Source organism: Saccopteryx bilineata, chromosome 9 (genome assembly GCF_036850765.1).
Source record: "Saccopteryx bilineata isolate mSacBil1 chromosome 9, mSacBil1_pri_phased_curated, whole genome shotgun sequence".
NCBI classification, from domain to species: domain Eukaryota; kingdom Metazoa; phylum Chordata; class Mammalia; order Chiroptera; family Emballonuridae; genus Saccopteryx; species Saccopteryx bilineata.
Genome location: NC_089498.1, coordinates 65,271,585 through 65,291,499, shown reverse-complemented (window position 1 = coordinate 65,291,499; position 19,915 = coordinate 65,271,585). Strand labels below are relative to the sequence as shown.

Below are 19,915 nucleotides of genomic sequence, written 5' to 3'. Positions count from 1 at the left end.
ATCTGCATGGTATGTCTAGGCAGATGCTTCGATAAAAGTCCCACAGAGTTCCCCAAATTTCAAAGTGCCGTGATGGCAGCAGAATGATGCTAGGAATGCAAGACAAACAGAAGCAGAGCTTCTTAAAATGCATTTGGGGAGTAAACATTAGAATATTACAGCACACAGAGAAACATGAGCAAGTAAGGAGAGACACAGACAGAAGACTCTTGGCAATCAGAAATGAAGAAGGACACAGCAGAAGTTACCTCAGAAAGTAGCGGTACCCTTTAAGATACTGGTTCGGCTGCTTTCAGAGACCAAAATAACAATCTTAAGATAGAACACTCAAGGCTTTGGCCAGTTGGCTCAGTGGTAGAGTATCACCCTGGCGTGTAGAAGTCCTGGGTTCGATTCCCAGTCAGGGCACACAAGAGAAGCATCCATCTGCTTCTCCACCCCTCCCTCTCTTCTCTCCCACTCTTTCTCTTCCCCTCCTGCAGCCACGGCTTGGTTAAAGCAAGTTGGCCCCAGGCATTGAGGATGGCCCCATGGCCTGCCTTAAGTTCTAAAATAGTTCAGTTACTAAGCAACAGAGCAACAGCTCCAAATGGGCAAAGCATCGCCCCATAGGGGGCATGCCAGGTGGATCCTAGTTGAGGCGCATGTGGGAGTCTGTCTTTCTGCCTCCCCGCTTCTGACTTAAGGAAAAATAAAGTACACTCAGTTCTATCACATAGAAGTTTAGCGTTATAGAAATCATCCTGGGAGCTAGAGTTGTTCTTCTCCACAAGGTTATCCAGGAGCCCAGGTTTCTTCTGTCTTATTGCTCCGCTGCTCCCCAGAATATTGCATTCATGCCTTCACAGAAACATTACCATATCTTCATTTAGCCTAGAATAAAGAGAAAAAGGAATGTAGATAGCTTACGGCCAGAAGACATCCCTTAAGGGCATGACCCAGAAGTTGACATATTTATAAGCATTTGCCACACATTGGCCAGCACTTAGGCACACGTCTATACCTAGCTTCAGGAAAGCCTAGGAAATCTAGTCATTTGGTGGGCAGTCTTGTGCCCAGATAAAAATAAGGTGGTTTTTCGACTCAAAAAAGAAAAATCAGTTACCTGTGGACAAGTGATGATCTCTACCACAATCAGTAATTCATGAAAGGCAGGAGTGATGTACACAGAGGGTAGGATTATACTCCTTTGACTACTGTGATACTACAAAACCCCTTGAATCTTAGATGCAAACTTGGACACATATTTAGGGGCCTGAAATTTAACAAAATTAGGTTTTTCTACTCAATGGAATGGAGACATAATAGAAATTAAATTCAGCTACTGAAAAAAAATGAAGATAATTACATTTTTGTGCACCTTAATTTGTAAGATGACATGACAACTACTCTTACTTAATATTACTTGGATGGCTTGAAAAAATTAAGCTGTAGTTCTTTTACAAAACCTTGACAAATTTTGTTTTTGTAATTATTATGATATTGTAACAATTTAACAACAATGAAGACATCATTAGATATGTTTTTAAGTTTTTACTGTTCAAAATAATTCTGCTAAATTTACAGGGTGGGGAAAAAGTAGGTTTACAGTTGTTCATATGAAAAATAATACAATAATTTATAAATAACAATACATGAATAAACTGTTTCACATATAACTATAAACCTACTTTTGCCATACCTTGTATTTTTTTATTTTATCTTCAAATTCCAATGTAGTTTTTTCCAAAACACCTTTCCACAGATGGCTAAAGCAGGTGTGGTCACATAATCAAGCAGTCGGTCTAGACTGGCCGGTGTGGTTCAGATGACTTTCAGCGAAGCCTCTGCTCAAACAGACAGAGATGATAAACAAGCTAATCAGATTGTTCTTCCTGTACATCTGATCCAAAAATAGATTGGAGAGAGTATGATAGAGCTGATTAGAGAAGCGAAGGTCATAGAATCAGGCCATGAGTCAGCAGCACCATCAGTTAAATAAATGTGTGATGTGAGATAGAAATCACTATTTGTACTTGGGCTGTAGAGTCGCCAACTGATGTGCTCCCCTTCATTTGCTACTCTTTTGTACAGTTAGGCTGGTGACGTGTGTCTAGTTCTGGCCTGTGAAAGGTGAGCAGAAATGTCACTGATCAGTGGATCCAGTGGGACTCCTCCAACTCTTTCATCCCTTGTGCAATGACTTTGGAAGACATGGGTTACTATGGCAACATCACAAGATGTAAAAACCCGGGGTCTCTGAGTGGAAGAGAACGCTTGTTGACTGACTACATCATTTTGTGTGAGCAAGAAATAAATTTTTGTTATGTAAAAGCCCTTTTGATTTCAGAGTTGGTCTATTGTGGAAGTTAGTGGGTGGTTATCCCAAGTAATAACCAAATGTTCCAGTGTTTTCCATTCTGTAATTATCCTAGTGATAATAATGGCACAGTAGCAACTTGTTGCTAAGAAGAACCAGTAAGCCTGGAACAGTGGTTTACAGCCGATGTTTGTCCTGACCCTGGCCGGGTCCATTTTGATTGTGCCTGTTTCATCTCATTTGGTAAAAAGTTCACACAGTGCCCTGCATATAGGGAAACTATTTACCTGTATTCTTCAATATGTTTTATAAGTGAAAGCTTAACAACGTAAAATACAGTGGTACCTTGAGATACAAACAGACCAACATACGAATTTTTTAAGATACGAGAGCTGCGACTCGGTTCGTATTTTTGTTCGAGATCCGAGCAAAATTCCGAGATACAAGTCGTGATTTGGGAAGCTGCCACTAGTTGGCAAGTTGGCGCATTGGTCCAGTATCGGCAGTTTGATATACGAGTTGACTGACTTATGAGCCCGGTTATAGAACGAATTAAATTTGTATCTCAAGGTACTACTGTATATTTTTAAATTATAAGTCAGAAACTATAAATTAATCAAATCCAATAAACTTACTATATACATTAGATAAAAAGCTTAAATACAGAAGAAGAAAATGAAACAAACTCTAAAGGAAAAGAGAAAAATAAAGTATTTTTTTTAATTTAATAAGATCAAGGAAAGAAACCTGAAAATAGAGAATTATTATCTATCCATGTAAAAGGAAATGCTTTTATATTTAGGTAACACTTCAATTATTTTACTTGTAAAATTAAGGCATTTTAAGATAGAAATCATTTAATCTTCCCAATACGTTATCTGTGCCTCTTTGTTACTTGTACATCATTTGAATAAATTTAGAACAATTATAATATGTCATATACATTCCTTATATTGAAATTAGCATTTCTTATACAGCTAAAATAGCAAAAGAAGTAACCTAGCCTCTAAAGTGAATGTTTTCAAGGATTAAATTTCACTTCCACTTTATTTTTTCTCTCAAGATAAAAATACTATGCCTAATATTTTTGTATAAAGAGAACAAAACTTCTCTCCAGTTGCTTGTCTTTTGTGGACTTAATATTGTAATGTAGCGTTGTAGAATGCACATGTATCTAGCAGAAATATTAGCTAAAATGCATATCAACATATTATGTAAATCTTTAATATTTAATTATGTACTAAAATATTTTCCATTTATATGCTAATAATAACATAAAACGTCACCATTATTACAGAATGCAAAATGGAATTTTGAAATTTAAATACATAGTACATTATAGCTTACTTTTCCCAAAAGGCTTATAGCATGAAATCAAATTTAACATCAAGATTAATATTAGCCCTGGCCGGTTGGCTCAGCAGTAGAGCGTCGGCCTAGCGTGCGGAGGACCCGGGTTCGATTCCTGGCCAGGGCACACAGGAGAAGCGCCCATTTGCTTCTCCACCCCTCCGCCGCACTTTCCTCTCTGTCTCTCTCTTCCCCTCCCGCAGCCAAGGCTCCATTGGAGCAAAGATGGCCTGGGCGCTGGGGATGGCTCTGTGGCCTCTGCCCCAGGCGCTAGAGTGGCTCTGGTCGCAATATGGCGACGCCCAGGATGGGCAGAGCATCGCCCCCTGGTGGGCAGAGCGTCGCCCCTGGTGGGCGTGCCAGGTGGATCCTGGTCGGGCGCATGCGGGAGTCTGTCTGACTGTCTCTCCCTGTTTCCAGCTTCAGAAAAATGAAAAAAAAAAAAAGAAAAGATTAATATTAGAGCCTGACCAGGCAGTGGCACTGTGGATATAGAGCATTGGACTGGGATGCAGAGGACCCAGGTTCAAGACACTGAGGTCGCCAGCTTGAGCATGGGCTCATCTGGTTTGAGCAAAGCTCACCAGCTTGGACCCAAGGTCAATGGCTTAAGCAAGGGGTTAGTTGGTCTGCTGAAGGCCCGCGGTCAAGGCACATATGAGAAAACAATCAATGTACAACTAAGGTGTCGGAACAAAAAACTAATGATTGATGCTTTTCATCTCTCTTTGTTTCTGTCTGTCTGTCCCTAACTATCCCTCTCCCTGACTCTCTGTCTCTGTAAAAAAAAAAAAAAAAAATTTATATTAGAAATTATTTTGAACCAATAGAAGAACAAAACTATTAACTCCCAATCCAACAGTTGATCGAGAACCTATATATGGCTAAAGTTATTTTCTTGAAACTTCACTTCAGGCCCTGGCCAGTTGGCTCAGCGGTAGAGCGTCGGCCTGGCGTGCGGGAGACCCGGGTTCGATTCCCGGCCAGGGCACATAAGGAGAAGCGCCCATTTGCTTCTCCACTCCCCCCCTTCCTCTCTCTCTCTCTCTTCCCCTCCCGCACTGCTGCCCCAGGCGCTAGAGTGGCTCTGGTCGGGGCAGAGCATCGCCCCCTGGTGGGCAGAGCTTCGCCCCTGGTGGGCGTGCCGGGTGGATCCCAGTAGGGCGCATGCGGGAATCTATCTGACTCTCCCCGTTTCCAGCTTCAGAAAAATACAAAAAAAAAAAAAAAAAGAAAGAAAGAAAGAAACTTAACTTCTAGTAGAATATTTCTAAATATTGAAAAATCTGATTGAACAACCTATTAAGGTTCTACTGTTCAAGTCTAAAGTACTTTGCCATAGGTTACAACACACTTTTAACAGCTCTGTGGGATAGGGGGCAAAACTTCTTAAGGTCCATGAACCTGGCAAGCTGACCCTCTTCCAGTTGAATTCAATTCTCAGACCTACTTGTCTATTATATGGGAGCCACAAGATCATTGTTGTTTTTTTAATAAGCTGCCAATATTTAAAAATTTAGAACTTTCATATTAAAAAAAGAACTGGCATCTCATTGAACCATATTCCCAAGGGAGAACACTGGCTTGGGCTGAGTTGGGCAGAGCCTGCCCCTCTTTTGAGGGCTCATTCTCTTCAATTCATGACCATTTCTACCACTATTAGTCCCTAAGACTGAGAGATGTGGTCATTTGCCACTCCCCAGGCCTCTCTGGACCCTGGGGTCTGTGGGAAAAGGAGCCAGTCACCCCGGGAACAGTGAGCATCCATTATTCATATAGATGATGCTTAGGGCATTTATCAGAACTCCGTGCAGCTGAATTTGGAAATAATTTAGAAAGTTAAATTATATGGGGAGAGACCTTCACAGATCATCTGAAACTCTTCATTGCATAGGAGAGGAAACTGAGGTCCCAGGAGGCTAAGTGACTCCAGGCTCTTTCTACTGGAAAAACAGAAACAGGAAGCAGAGACAACTACAGAGAAAACTACAGAGAAAGGAAGGAGAGTAGGGACACTGTCTTCCTTTCCCAACTCCCTACCCCCACCCCACAGGCTGTGGCAAGCAGCCAACTGCAGCTTGCTGCATATTTAATTTAAACCTTTGTCTGCCCTGGCAAGGACAAAGTACAATCTGTTTTATGTAAAAAGTCTTCCCTGAGGAAAGCCTCAGCCTCCAGCTGCGAAACTGATTGATGTTCTTAAAGCCCCCTAGGAACCTCTGCTGGGATCCGAGGCTGTGGTTTCCAAAAAAAGAGTTTGTGAAAAGGGAAGCACTGAAAAAAAAAATTCCCTTTATTGTGTTTCTCTTAATCTGGGAGAATTAGACTGAAACATTATGGGGGGAGGCATGCAAATAAAGACTATATTTTACAGCAGATTTTAGAGTTCCACCTGGAAGGGGCTTGGGATGGCAATCTGCTCAGGGAGGAAGCCCGACCGGGGACTCGTCCGGAAGCTTTATTTGCACAGCAAGCACTCTGCTTTTACCTAGATTGCCCATTCCGATCAATAGATACTAAAATATTCTAAAGATGTTTTAGCCACACTTGAAGGAGACTGAAAGCATTGATTTTTTTTTTTAACTCAGAATGTCTGTGAAAGGTTCTAACAGAGATTAAATAAAATCCCTTTTATTTTGAGAATTTTGTGGGTTTCTTGATATCCTGTTCAGTAGACACTGGTTTTCGGTGACACTCTTGCAATACCAAGGCTAGTTTTGAAATCCCATCCTTGAGCTGCCTCTGAGTATTCCTAAATTGGTCAGGTTCGGGGCGGGGGGGGGGGTCTCCCCAAAACTTCTGCTCCATTCCTTGTGATCTCTATACCAATTCAGATCCCAGTGCACTGTAACAACACTGAAGTGCCCCCCTGGAGCCCCAGAGAGGGCAGGAACTCGACACAAGTCCTGAGGGTGACCCTGGTTAACCCTGGAGGACTGGCCCTTCCCACCGGCCCCTAGCCCCACCCACAGCAGGCTGCCTGTCAGGCCCAGACGAGGGCCTGGGTCAGGGCCTGTCTTCACCTTCTGGCTCAGGGAGTCAAACTTCAGCTTAGAGCCAGAACAAAGCCACTGCCAGGTCAGGGCTAAGGCTCTTGGGCTGGTCTTGGGATGCAGCCAGGACCCAGAAACCGTTGCCATGAGCCACCAGCTGGCTCTGGTCCCAGGAACATGTGCAGCTGCTCTGCAGGCCAGACTGGGCCTGCAGACTGTCCTCGTGCCAACTGCTCCATTAGGGCCTCCTCGTCTCTGCTTCCGGCAGGCTCACACCCAATGGCCCGTGTACTTTGGCATCAGCCTGCTTTTAGGTGTGTCCTGAGGTGACTGAATAAATATGCAGAAAAACCATGAGACCTGCTGGTTCTTATCATTCTGGACATTACACTGTCGTTCTAAAAATCCATAGAGGATAAGGTGTATAGTTGCAACTCTTCTCTGAAGTTCATTGACCTAATGAAAATGAAGGAACCAACTATTTCCCTTAACTCTGTGTGGTCTAATATAAGTGCCTGTCATTAGTACTCTAATGAGAACAAGGCCACGGCTGCTGAAATAGAAATCCTGCCCTCTGTGCCCTAATGTTGGGGGCAAATTGATAACCACATTCACAGCTGTTTCTGGGAGTGTTTCCTAGTATCTTGGATATTAGGCTTTCATAATAAAGTTAATAGCAGTACAATCATATTAAGAAAAGGTCAAAAAAGGGGAAAATACTTATTTTAAAAATATTATACTGCTTGTTTTATATACTAGATCACCTTCTGTGATCCCATGGACCTTTTGGAAATTTGTTTGAAAAGTGAAGCTTCCCATCTTTCGAATGCTCTCTCCCAAACTTGTTAGGTCCTCTCCAGCTTGGGTACAAAGTCCAGCGTTCGGATGGCCTGCACTTCCTCCATTTTTAGATTCTTTCATCACCAGGGAAAGGCCTGTACAACTTCTCAGTGAATTTTGGCTTTCTGGCATGCTCCCTGAGGAGAATAAAGGGCAGGATCCCACAGTGGGGCCAGCGGGATCAGTCCCGTGGAGAGCAGCCCAGTAGGGCTTAAACTTTGAAGACAAATAACACAAGATCTCTATGCTCAGGGGACCTGGTAATCCGGGGGAGGCCATGGATATGTTGCTTAACAAGGTGATAAGTGTAACTAGCAGTGTGAACCCAGTGCTAGGAGAACTCCAAAGAAGCAATGATTAATTGTGCTAGGTATGGGGATTAAAGATCTGGGAATGTTTCCCAGAGAGAGTCATAGTTGAGCTGAAATTTAAAGGAAGAGCTGGCTTTGATCATGAGGAAATTTAGTGAGCAGAGTTCAGCAAGATGCATTCCAGGAAGAGGCATGGTACAGGAGTCTTCCAGTCCCTGAGAAGTGATGATATATGAAATGCTTGAAGCATAGCACGTTGTCAGGTAGAGCTGGAGTTTGTGCTAACATGTAGGGGGTGACATAAGACTAAAGAGTAAGGTTAGAACAGATGGTGCCGGTTTTGGAAAACAAACTCCTTGGACTTTATCCTGAAGGCAGTGAGAAAGCATGGGAAGGATTTTAAAGGACTGGCTAGGTCAAGGGTTTAAGTTAATGTGCTTAACAAGCAAAATTGTCTAGAAGTGACTCGAGGTCACTTTAGGTGACCTGGACAGGCCAATCGGAGCAGGAGCCTCCCTATTCTCCCAGAGAATGGGCTTCCTAAACAACTTCCTACAGGACTGGTGGCTTCCCACCCCCTACTCCACCCACAAGCCAAACAAGCTACTGATATCTCTGCAGGCCTCAAATCTCCGGGAACTGCAAAACTGGCTTTCCTGGATAACTAACTCTTGAGAACATCTAACACCTAACTTAGGCTCCCTGGTGGCCCAGTATCTGTTTATTTCCCCACTGATAAGTTGTTCTCTCACTCCCATATGGAAAGCAATGAGGAGTCAGGGCGCTTCTCCTGGAACATATATCCATATCCCAATAGATGCCTTTCCTTGGATCAATGAGAAGTTGAGATCGCAGATTTCTGCTCTTCCTGCTGACACTTTCTTTGTAAATTTCTTGAATAAAGCCTGTTTCTAAATCCATACCACAGGATGTTGTAAAATGCCCTTCTCACCCTGGAGTTTTCTGACCACAGTGACCCATGAAGGTACCCACATTGCACCAAAATAGGCTGTCCGTAGAATAGAATAAACATTTTGCCATTGTCAATTATGATTATTTATGTTGTAAGAAAAAATCCAACTAAAACTGGCTTTAAAATTGAAGGGGATTTGCCCTAGCCAATATTTCTGTTGGTTGGAGCATCATCTCAGTGTCCCAAGTTTGTGGGTTCAATCCCCAGTCAAGGAACATAAAGGAATCAACCAATAAATGCATGAATAAGTGGACCAACAAATCAATCTCTCTCTCTCTCCCTTCCTCTCTAAAATCAATTAAAAATTTTTTTTGTTTTGATAAAGTTATCAATAGTGCATTTCTTTCTATCTCTTTGGTCTGCCTTCCCCATATCAGCTTTATTCTAAGGCAGACTCCCTTAATAGCTGTAGGAATACTGCTAGTCAAGCCTTAAATATTCACATCCAATGGCAGAACAAGCTTCCAGATCAACAGTTCAAGCCAGTGTCCTGAAATTCATCTTAATTAGATAAGCTTATGTCACATATCTATGCTCACATCAATTCAATATTCACTCAACAAATATTTGTTGAGTACCTGCTACCTGTCAGCTACTGTTCAAGATTCAGTTGAAATAGCATTGAAAGACTGATTGGTTTGCCTGACCTGTGGTGGCACAATGGATAAAGTGTCAACCTGGAACACTGAGGTTACTGGTTCAAAACCCTGGCTTGGCTTGCCTGGTCAAGGCACATATGGGAGTTGATGCTTCTTGCTCTCTCTCTCTCTCTCTCTCTCTCTCCTCTCTAAAATGATTAAAATCTTTAAAAAAAGACTGATTGGTTTAAGCCAGTTGGTACCCCTGTCACGAGAGCTGGGAGTATGTTCAGGTTCCCCCAAAGCACATAATCTGTGTATGGATAGGAGTGAATATTTATATAAAGACCTCTGTTATTAGAAAAGGGGGAGGAGGAGCCGGCCTGACCTGTGGTGGTGCAGTGGATAAAGCGTCGACCTGGAAATGCTGAGCTTGCCGGTTCAAAACCCTGGGCTTGCCTGGTCAAGGCACATATGGGAGTTGATGCTTCCAGCTCCTCCCCCCTGTGTCTCTCTCTCCCCCTCTCTCTCTCCTCTCTAAAATGAATAAATAAATAAATAAAAATTTTAAAAAAAGAAAAGGGGGAGGAGGAAATGGATAATAGTTAAGCAGCCAAGCACCTTTCCTACAGTCTTGCTACTGAAAAGGTGGTGTATGGATTGGCTTTATTGGCATCACCAAAGAGCTTACTATAAATGTAAACTCTTAAGTAGTACCCCAGTTCTATGGGATCAGAATCTGAGTTTTAACAAGATCCCCTAGTGAGTCGTACGAATATAAAACTTTGAAAGGCATTCATCTACAAGATAGATAAAAACATTGTTATGATGGGCTATGAGTAAAGAAGTTGAAGAACAAACAAAGTGGTCTCTGAGGCAGCCCCAACCTCAGAAGAGTTCTCTTAGCAGGAATTATGCAGCTAGTCCCTCTGACAGAGATGATTCATCCAAGATGACTTTCTCAGGATAATTATCTACTGAGGGTAAAAGGGTTTGGTCTGATTTGGGGAAAACACCAAAGTTAATCCTTTTCAACATAGAGTGTCTGAGATACTTCAGTTGTTTCTCTCCAAGCTTCCAAACTTAATATTCAACATAGCCATAAACACTGAACTTCATTTACAATAGACATAAGATTTTATCAACTTTTTGTTTTGTTTTGGATTTTTTTAGATTTTATTTATTCATTTTAGAGATAGGAAATAGAGAGAAAAGGGGAGGATCAGGAAGCATCAACTCCCATATGTGCCTTGACTAGGCAAGCCCGGGATTTTGAACCGGCAACCTCAATATTCCAGGTCAATGCTTTACCCATTGTGCCACCACAGATCAGGACTTGACATAAGATTTTAAAAACAATTTTATAATATTTCTAAAAATTCTACATATCCTAAAAATATTCATTGTTTTCATAGTAAATGTTTCATTTTTTGGTTTATTTTATGTACATAAATTAATGTATCTTTTTATAAAGATCAATCCATGCATCCTCTTTAATCTGACCATCTATTGTTAGGTTTTTTCAAATGCAGCTGACTTTTATAAATATATCTACCAAATAAGTGAATTGTTGTTATACCAATTTTTCTTTTTTTACATGCAAAATGTTTTCAATCAAATGTTGGCTAATAGCTAGGCTATTTGGAAATTAACAATCCTCATAAATGGGAACAATACAAGCCTTTAAAGCTTAATTACTCCTTCAGGCTCGTGAGAAAATCAAGTCTTTTTTTATTAGTCTGGTTATGTATTTGTTGGAGTATTTCATATTTTTCTACAATATTCTCATTTTATTCTTTAAAAAATCAACCTTAATGCAATAAAACAGCAAGGAGGTCAAACCGAACAAGGAACAAACATGACATCACATAGGGAAGTGAGTCACAGTGCATCAGACTGGGAACTGAGTCAGGACTAAACTGACTCATGTCTTTCTGGGCCAAGAACCAATTCTAGTTATATCATGCTGGAAAATGACTCATTTTGTACCTTTATTAGCTCCCTTCCACATCAAATAACATCAAATCAACTGCAAATTGAAATGGGTCTTATGAAACTCAAGTGGCTCTGCTTGAGCCATTACTCTGTTCTGGAACACAGAGGATTTCTGTGTATGAAACTAACTGGTTGTTTGGCCACAAGAACTCACAAGCCCGACCTTGCCAACAGTGTGTTGTACTGATCTGAGCTGATCACCTCTAAACACAAGCATATCTATAATCTTTACAGCCTTTATATAGTAAGCACATTTCTTGATAATGTATTCATTGATTGAAGATCTGTTATCATTCATGTGGGTTTTTTAAAATGTTTATTGTAGAAGATAATCTGAAAAAGCAGCTACTCAGTACTTTTGTCAACAGAAATTCAAAATTCAACAATTAGCTAAAAGCACTCTTTTCTGCCTTGTGGTTACCTCTGCAACTAAACCAAGTACAACAGAAAGTTGTACTGATAAAGTATTCCAGTTAAAATTGGAAAGGAAGATGGAGAAAATTAGGGCTCCAAAATCATGAGCTAATTCTCAAAGCATGATAAATAAGTACTTTATTAGGAATTATAAATATTGTTAACACCTGGAAGTCTATAATGAATTATTTTTTGATGTATGCACTGTATTTAGTAGAATACCTTATGTAGCGAATCTAGCCACAAATATATAGGGATTTCACACACATATCTAGATATTTTGACAATATAGTTATCATTCTTCCATATGACAATTGGCTAGGACAGAATATTAGCTAATAAATGTGGAGAGAACATTCAAAGTTTTCTCCAATAATCTCCAGTTCTCCATAGTCCCCACTATTCTCTTTTGTTTTAACCAGGTTCATTTTTCATTACTTGCTTGATTCCTAATAGGCATTTCAGTTTGTAATTCCTGATAAGTGATTCCTGACCTCATTACTACTATATATATATACTGCTCACAAAAATTAGGGGATATTTTATCATTTCATATTCATTTTGAAATTTCCCCTAAATATATATTTATTTTTTAATAGAAATTTTTAAAAGAATGTAAATATTTTAAAAGCTTGTCCACATTGCAGTTTGGCTAATCTTGCTTTCAATTTTTCAGTCAGGCCCTGGCCTGATACCTTGGCTGGTTTAGAGCATCATCCCGAAGTGCAGGTGTTGCTGGTTCAATCCCTGGTCAGGGCACATACAGGAACAGATTGATGTTCCTGTCTGTAAAGCCAGTAGCCACAGCCATCACCACAGCCACCTGGCCCTTGCAGGTTTGCATTTAATCCGGACAGATTATAATGAATCAACAAAGCCAAGAACTGGTGGGCCATTACCTTTATTGCTAGCTCACACTCGGCAAGTGAGTAAACACAAACATACTGGGCTCCAAAAGCCACTCATTCAGCGTTCATAAAGCTACTGACACATCCAAGTTTTCCTAGAATCAAAGGCCTCCACTAGTCTTATCCCCTCTGGTTCCCCATCTCCCTTCACCTCTCTGCACAAACTGGCTTCTCCTTCAGCACCCGGACATCTTGACTGCCTCCTCTCCTCCAACCACGTGGCCTCTCTCCCCTGGAACAACGTGGTCTCCTCCTCTCTGCAACAACGTGGTCTCTCCCCCAAAATGGCCTCCTAGCTCCTCCTTTTAAAACTGTTTGGTGCAAAAGTCCTCCCCCAGCACACATTAGCATAACCAAGCCCCTTCCCAAGCATGAAAGGCAATTAGCTGTGTCTTGTGAGAGCATCACCACGTGAGCAGCGACCATCTTTGACAAAGTGAGCGAAACCAGAAAATACAGATCACAAACTTATTTGCCCAACCCTGTCTTTCCCTCTCTCTCCCTTCCTTTCACTAAAATCAATAAAATAAATATTTAAAAAATCAATAAACTAAAAATGTTTTAATCAGACCTTTCTTTTTTAAACATATTTTGAGCATCTTATTTGTATAAGACAGTGTGCAGGATGCTGTCCCTCCCTCCAGTTACTCCTAATATGATTGAACACAGATCGTAAAAGCAGTTCTTTCTTCAAAATTCTGCCTTAAAAACATTAAAATGAGTCTCAGAGACTTAATATAACTTACCCAAAACCTCAGAAACTAGAGCTTATTTTTCCCCATCCAGAAATCTTTTTTTTCAATCAAAAACATTGGCTTACCACCTGACCAGGCGGTGGCGTAGTGGATAGAGCGTCGGACTGGGATGCAGAGGACCCAGGTTCGAGACCCCAAGGTCACCAGCTTGAGCGCGGGCTCATCTCATCTAGTTTGAGCAAAGCTCACCAGCTTAGACCCAAGGTCGCTGGCTCAAGCAAGGGGTTATTCAGTCTGCTACAGCCCCACGGTCAAGGCACATATAAGAAAGCAATCAATAAACAACTAATGTGTCGCAACAAAAAACTAATGATTGATGCTTCTCATCTCTCTTCGTTCCTGTCTGTCTGTCCCTATCTATCCCTCTCTCTGACTCTGTCTCTGTAAAAAACAAACAAACAAAAAAACATTGGCTTACCAGTAACTAGGATTTGAGTGGCACTGTGTTCTGGGATATAAGGTTCTACAGGGAAGTCTTTATTCTCAAGAAATCTACATTTTGTTGGGACTGCAAAGATATTGAAAATGATTCAAATATATGACAACGTGAGATGTTACATGGTGTAAAGAACCCTCCACAGCACTCAGAGTTAACCTTCTGTGCAGGTGTTGGGTGAAGGCCTGATCCCCCTATTAGGTTTGAGCAACTCTTCTGCAGACATCATTCTTGACTTAATCATTGTAACCCTAAACCAAGGCTGGGAGCCAGCTGAAGAAGAGTAAAGGTTTTCCCCCAGAAAACCTACATAATTCTGGCCAGTGACCTCAGGGAAAGTTTAAGCAAGGAAGTAGTGGTGAGGGGAGAGTGGGAAGAGAAAAACCAGAAAGTCCCAAAGAGAAGAGAGCTTAGACAGATACTCAAGAGCCACAGGCATGCTCTGGACAACCTTCAGTGTCTGTGGTTCCTGACCCCTCGGATTCCTAAACCACATGAGATTTTGCCAGTATTGGGGATCAAGAGAGCTCAGTTAGGTTTAAGTGGTGACTTTTATGTGAGTGTCCTCAACCCATTCATTATATAATCCATCCTTTCCCTCCTGTTGTGCCCACCCTCTCCATCCTACTCTGGTCTGCATTGTGGGTAAGGCAGAGCTGATCTCTGCTGTTGCTTTTCCTGAGCTCCAGTGTCACTTTCTGTCCTCTGTGATTGGACAACGGGAGGCACTGGCATAGGATGGTAGAGGAGATGGGGGTGGGGGAAGAAACCTGAGGCCACAGCTCCCTCCCCCTAGGATGACTTCTCAGGTGACTGGTGGGCCTCCTCTCTGGCTTTGGCTCCTGCTGGATAAGGCTGTCACAGTTCCAGTGACTGGTAGCTGACCTTGGCTCCTGGGACCTTACCTGTAACTCTGCCTCCTTCACTTTGCTTTCTGTTGATAAACCCCTGTTTTGCTTCTAGCTTCTCTATCACCTGTGAAAACAATTCCTGTATTTAATTTCTTCTCTTGTAAATACTTAAAGTGGTTTCTCATTTCCTTGCTAGATCTTGAGATATATATATCTGATATATGAAAATGATGACTTGCGCCTGACCAGGATGTGGCGCAGTGGATAGAGCGTCGGACTGGAATACAGAGGACCCAGGTTCGAGACCCTGAGGTCGCCAGCTTGAGTGCGGGCTCATTTGGTTTGAGCAAAGCTCACCAGCTTGGACCCAAGGTCACTGGCTTAAGCAAGGGGTTACTCAGTCTGCTGAAGGCCCACGGTCATGGCACATATGAGAAAGCAATCAATGAACAACTAAAGTGTCACAACAAAAAACTAATGATTGATGCTTCTCATCTCTCTCCGTTCCTGTCTGTCCCTATCTATCCCTCTCTCTGACTCTCTCTCCGTCTCTGTGAAAAGAAAAGAAAAAGAAAGCGATGACTTGCCAAGTAGTACAGTTACAATATTCAAGAGTAGAACACAATTACTAAGTCTTTTCCCCCTCAATATGCAGAAATTGCATAAACACCTGTCCAAAGAGAAAAATCTATCTCATGGAGCTTCTGGAAAAGCCAGGCCACCAGCTGAGTAGGAGCAATTATAACAGGAATCAATCAATTGTCTTCAAAGTGTGTTATCAGCAACCAAGTGTCCCACAATTGTCATATCACTGGCTCATCATCTATGAGAAGCTACAAGTATGTAATGCACACACAGCTCAGCCCACAAACTTGGGTTTGTCAAGAGTTCTTGATATTCTTGAGTTTATGTAAAATAACAGAAAATTTAAAGAGGTAGTAAGAGAAGATAAAAGTAAAAATGTTTATATTTGAAAAAAAAAGAGAAAGGCAGAGATGAAAATCAGAAAGAAGGGTAAAAGGACCAGCTCATCGGGCCCTTTGGTCGATAGGAATGCATTCAATCTCTACCATGGAACAAGGACTAAAAGGGAAGGATCAAGTGGCCAGATGAGGAAGTAACCGAAGGGCTAGTTCCTCCTTAATTAGGTTACCCTCAAATCTTCACAGTTTAGTTGAAATGCCCATATTTGAAAGAACATTCTCAGACAAAAATTCAAAACTGCATTTCACAGAAAACAAAGAAGTTTTGCAGATTGACTTCCTTTTTGCAAATCAAAATACAATAAGTTTCTCTCTTTTAACACATGTAGTAAAGGATGGCTTACATACTAAGTTGCTTCTAGCTCTTGAATGATAATTTATGAAAAATTATACATACACATACAAAATGTATGCTTATATTAAATGCATCTATATATAAAAACTATAAACATTATACAATTATAAAGTTCTAAATCACTAAACCAAGTCTTTGTCCTATCTTTTAGAATCTGTTGTTTTTCAGAACATGTACACACAACCCTCCCAAACCTTTCTTAATAAATATTTAAATAAACTCACTTTATTAATAGAAATTCGGCTGAGACTTTCTATATTCTATATTCACCCGCATTGTTCCATTAAAAATGTATTTAAAATGCAGGCACATGCTGCAAATACTAAAGCAGAAAAGCAGCTGTGCTTTTGACATTGTCCTGATGTAGAAAAAAAGCACCCAAGACAATCCTGGCAGCTGGCATCCTCTACAGGGTGTGCTCATTACCACAAATAAATAAAGTCAGTAAATTACTGGCAGAGCACAGGGGACCCTGATGAGTCTAGGAAATAAACCCTTTCATCATACTATCTGCACATTGTGTATTGCCTGGGCAGAAAGCAAATGATGATCAATGGAGAATTAATATTTTAGTCAAAGACGACTCGAGATGAATGCATACTATAAATTATTAACCAGCACTTCTACGTTATTCCCTTGGCACGCCATGAAGTAGGCTTCTAAAGAAACAGGACACGTATCTTCTACTTACCTAGCAATATTTTCTTCAACCAATGAATAATATTCATTAAGATGCACATTTCTGAGACATTTATGAGGGAAATTTATACCCAAATTTCTATGTCTATCTATAACACAGTGTAAGCACAACATAAATTTTTCTGTTTATATTTGTATGAATCTATAAGGGTATTATGTTATATGACTAAAAATATTACTGTGCTGTAGCAGGGAAACAATCATCGGACTGGAAAGCAGGACCCATCAGTTCTAGCTTTCCTTTGGCTGTGACAGTCCTTTGGTAGTGACACCTTAACCTCCCTGGGCCTTAGTTTTCTCAACTGTAAATTAAGAGGTTGGATCACAGATGACCCCAAAGGACCTTCTCAGCTTTAAAGCTCTGTATGATGGCTTCATAAGAAGCAAACAGTAGAAAGAACTAGGAGATAGTTGCAACTAGAGCACCAGCATATATGTATAAATTGTTCAGTTCTTTAAGTCAATAAAATATATAATGGCACAGGAAAAATGTATATGCATATATTAACTCATATGCACAGGTAATTGTATACACATATAAGTTGCCGTTCCCTTAATGAAAAAAAAGGTTGGCCCTGGCCGGTTGGCTCAGTGGTAGAGCGTCGACCTGGCATGCAGAAGTCCCAGGTTCAATTCCCGGCCAGGGCACACAGGAGAAGCGCCCATCTACTTCTCCACCCCTCCCTCTCTCCTTCCTCTCTGTCTCTCTCTTCCCCTCCCGCAGCCAAGGCTCCATTGGAGCAAAGTTTGCCCGGGTGCTGAGGATGGCTCTGTGGCCTCTGCCTCAGGTGCTAGAATGGCTCTGATTGCGGCAGAGCAACGCCCCAAGATGGGCAGAGCATCGCCCTCTGGTGGGCATGCCGGGTGGATACCGGTCGGGCGCATGCGGGAGTCTGTCTGACTGCCTCCCCGTTTCCAGCTTCGGAAAATGAAAAAAAAAAAAAAAGGTTATAGTTAACCAATAATTGTACATTTAAAGGATAGAATTCTATTTTTACATATCAGTAACATCCCATGAAAGTTACACAAGAAATTATTAAAGAATTAGCATTCAAATTTAAGAGTAATACTTGAAATATTGAGCAATTTCTTGGATATGCAATTCTACTGAACAAAAAGCAAGGCAAGCCCTGGCCAGTTGGCTCAGTGGTAGAGTGTCAGTGTGGTGTGCAGGAGTCCCGGGTTGGATTCCGGGCCAGGGCACACAGGAGAGGCACCCATCTGCTTCTCCACCCCTCCCTCTCTCCTTCCTCTCTCTTTCTCTTCCCCTCCCGCAGCCAAGGCTCCATTGCCCGGGCGCTGAGGATGGCTCTGTGGCCTCTGCCTCAGGCGCTAGAATGGCTTTGATTGCAGCAGAGCGCCCTAAGAAGGGCAGAGCATCGCCCCCTGGTGGGCGTGCCGGGTGGATCCCAGTTGGGCACATGCGGGAGAGTCTGTCTGACTGCCTCCCCATTTCCAACTTCGGAAAAATACAAAAAAACCCAAAAAAACCAAAGGCAAGGCAGCTCTCACTAGGTATATAGTGCTATAAGAGACCTTAAAATGAATGACTTGGAACAGTAGTACCCACCACAAAAAAAAAGGGAAACTTTTATCACCTTCAATAATACAAATCAGGACTCGATAAGGTTACTTACAAGCTAAAAAGAACACAGAGCCAGGGGAGAGGGGTACCAGGAAGAGAGAGATCCTTCTGATCCTTTAGGACTTGTTTTGAAAATTAAGGAGAAGCCTCTGAATCATTGCTCTGACACAGGAGAAAGTTTGTACTTTGAGAAAGAATCTGGTAAAGTCTGAGCTTACTAGTTTGGAGACCATCTAGTCCTATCCTCCCATTTCATAGATAAAGAAGTTAAGGTCAGAAAGGATACGTACTTTGTCTTGTACTATTTGTCAGAGTTGGACTAGAAGTGAAGTCTTCTAACTCCCAGTCTGGTTCGCTTTCCCTCACTGCTTCCCTTTTCTCTGAATGGGTCCAAAACAAATTATTCCCTGACTGACAGTGCAAATGGTCCTCCTGGAATGAATAGAATATACTGTTACCCCTCCTTGCCTGAGATGTTCCTCCCAAGCCATAAAGTTTTTCCCAAGCTGACTAATGCTTTGCTTGGTCAGAATTGTTTTTAAGCCATCATTCTAAATATCAGCTCCCAACTGAGCAATCTGAGAACCGAGCTGTTCAAACCCACTAATTTTACTGTGCTGCTCCCAGCGTGGAAGAGCCAGTACTGCCTGTGAGATGTATGTAGGTCAGTGACTCATCAACAAAGTATCACACAAGAGAAAAGGAGCTCTCTTGGAGTTTGGTGTTAGGTGAGCTATATATCTCTCTGTATCTCAGTTTTCTTATGTTACATAGGGGCAAATATTCTTAGAAATTTTCAAGACTGTGGAGATAAAAAAATAATATTTTTTAAAAATCTGATTTCATAAATATAGATTCCATTCCTCAAGTAGAAAGCAGATTTTTTTTTCTTTTTCTTTTTCTTTTTCTTTTTCTTTTTTTGTATTCCTCGGAGGTTGGAAATGGGGAAGCAGTCAGATAGACTCCCGCATGCGCCCGACTGGGATCCACCCGGCACGCCCACCAGGGGGCGATGCTCTGCCCCTCTGGGGCATCACTCTGTTGCATCCAGAGCCATTCTAGTGCCTGAGGCAGAGGCCACAGAGCCATCCTCATTGCCCGGGTCAACTTTGCTCCAATGGAGCCTTGGCTGCGGGAGGGGAATAGAGAGACAGAGAGGAAGGAGGGGGGAGGGGTAGAGAAGCAGATGGGCGCTTCTCCTATGTGCCCTGGCCTGGAATTGAGCCCCGGACTCCTGCACGCCAGGCCGACGCTCTACTACTGAGCCAACCGGCCAGGGCCAAAAGCAGATATTTTTAATTTTCTTTAAAATTCTCCTTTATTTCCTCATTTCATGAGAGAGATAAAAATATCAGAAAGCTGTTGATTTGTTCAATGTCACCTAGCTAATGTGGCTCTAAGTTCAGGCTGAAAATGGGGCCTTTTGACACGCAATGCAGTGCTTTGAGTTCTATGTCATGTTGCTCACTCTAATCAAAGTGCTTCATAAATGTGACAATATAAAACATGTAAAATAATATACTCCTGAGACTTGGTAAGACACAAGATGGCAGTCTCCTACACTCTTAAGATAGAGATAACCCCTCCTTT

The 19,915-nt window shown here is 41.7% G+C and overlaps 1 long non-coding RNA gene across 1 annotated transcript; it reads right to left on the bottom strand.

Moving 5' to 3' along the window:
• LOC136313151 (uncharacterized) lies at window positions 1-18,722 on the bottom strand. The gene is made up of 3 exons (XR_010727104.1): window positions 18,616-18,722; window positions 1,682-1,826; window positions 1-873 (listed from the first exon to the last, which is right to left on the bottom strand). It is a non-coding gene; the product is annotated as an uncharacterized lncRNA (long non-coding RNA).
• Between the last annotated feature and the right edge of the window lie 1,193 nt (window positions 18,723-19,915).